Source organism: Arachis ipaensis, chromosome B05 (genome assembly GCF_000816755.2).
Source record: "Arachis ipaensis cultivar K30076 chromosome B05, Araip1.1, whole genome shotgun sequence".
NCBI lineage: Eukaryota > Viridiplantae > Streptophyta > Magnoliopsida > Fabales > Fabaceae > Arachis > Arachis ipaensis.
Window position 1 is genome coordinate 53,810,258 of NC_029789.2, and position 2,277 is coordinate 53,812,534.

Consider the following 2,277-nt stretch of genomic DNA (forward strand, 5'->3'; position numbering starts at 1 on the left):
CCCTCATGCTGTCGTTTGGGCTGCCTCAGAGGTGCACCCGCCGCCGCCCCTGCGTCCAACCCGCAGCCACCAGCCGTCGCAAGCTTGAATGGAGGCACTGTCGCTGCCGTCCAGCTCCCGACCCTCCGCTGTTCACTGTTCGAGTTCTCCCTGCCTCTTTCCGAAGCCGCCATTTGCCCCTGCAAGCCTTCGCCTCTTTGTCCTCCGTCTCGATTTTAAGAGAAGACCGCCACCAGGAGTGGTGGTGGATTAGTCACGCACTTCTCCCTTCCGCGTCGCAAAATTACCGACGGCGGCTTTGCTCCTCACATCGTCATCAGTGGCGGTTGTCTGCGGGTTCGACGCCTCTCAAGGAAGAAACCAAGCCCTGTCCCGTCGCCGCCGCTGGAGTGAGGTCCCGTCGCCATCGAGCCCTGTTGTTGCTTCTGCTTTTCTGTTTTTGCTTTCTGCCTTCTGCTTCTACTTCTGCTTCTATTTTTGCTTTTGTTGTTGCTTCACCATTGTTGATTCATCCTTCACAATTGTTGTTGTTAATTTATTATTGGTGATACTGCTTCTGATTATAGTAAATTAGTAATTGCTTATGGTTATAGTAATTGCATGATGATAATTTGGCTATGGTGGTCGTGATGATGGTGGTGAGGAAAGGGAGAGTGAGGAGGTGCGAAGGGGAAGAGGTGATGGCTATGTTGCTATTAATTTAATTTCTTGCTTCTACTTTTTGCTATGTTCCGTCTGCCTGGTAAAATGAAAAAGAGTGAGAAACTGGAAGGCGATAAATAATAATAATAATAATAATAATAATAATAATAATAATAATAATAATAATAATAACAACACTATCACAAAAACAGGGTTTAGCCACGAAATTTTAACTACAAACAATAAATTGTGATAAAAATAAATAAGTGTGTCTTTTATTTATCACGAAATATTGTCACCATGGCTAAATTTTGACATTTTACCACAAACAATATTTTTCGTAGCCTTTAAATTCGAGTTTATACTCCTCTATCTCTGTTTTCTCTACGTATTTCCGGTTCACATTGACGTGCCATGGCCATCCTGTCTTGAATAAATTTATTTTTTAAATAAATTTATTAATCTATAATATTTTTTTTTAATATTTTGATATTAACACAAATTTATAAAATTAAATCTAAAAATATAAAAAAAATAAATTTAGATAATTAAATTTTTAATTATATTTGACCATTAAAAAATAAATAAATAACTATTGTATTAAAAATAAAATAATTTAAAATATATTTAGTAGATAATAAATAGTAGAATAAGAAATTTTTTTTTAAGATTAAAGAAAGTTAAAAAACGACCTAAACAACAATGACCAAGCTAAATTTTTAAGATTTAAAATTTTAATGTGCACTTAATTTTTAAGGTAGCTTTTGGCAGAAAGTTAAAGTAACCACGAACAAATTTCAACATAACTTTCCACCACTTCTATTCACGTTGTCTTCTAACTCCTATTTTTCTGCAGCACCTGAAAGCACTTTTTTTAACCACACTATATGAGCCTTATCATGTAATACAACATTCTCCAAACTCAAAATACCGACTCTTTTTTTTTTGGTTTTATTTGTTGATTTTTTTAGCATATTTTTTCTGAAACAAAAACCTACCACAGAATATCCACAACAATGAAGACTTTACAGAAAAATTTGGATGAAATAAGTCTCAACCAACTGTATCTACCAGAAAAAATTATAATGACCCTTTAGTTGTGATCAATATTTTTACGTGATTTTTTGAGTTCTAATATTTAGTTTATTTCTTTTATTTAATTTTGTATTCGGTTACAGACACTTCTACGGGAGAAATCACAACTCGAAAAATGACGTTTGGCATTTGAAAACGATGAAAAAAAAGTCATGATGAAACTTGATGGGCATGGACAAGGTCGAGATAATGGCGCGAATTTATTGGTGGGTGTAATGGCCCATAGAAAAACACTGTAAATTGAAAAAAATCTTTGGTGCTGAAAATGTAGGGCGTGTGATAATTTTAGAGAAGTTGGTTGAAACTTTAGAGAAAAAGCTATAGATATGAAGAAACCAAAATCCAATTAACAACTCTGTACAAATTTTTGTTATCAAAATATAGCAATGAAGTACTTAGTTAGTGATATGCCAGATATTTAATTAGTGTATTTAATAAGAAATAGTTAAAATTTTAAATATATTTACTCTAAAAAATGTTAGAATTTTTTTATTTATGTTAAAATTTTTCTTATTTCTTATTATATATATACAAGTTTAG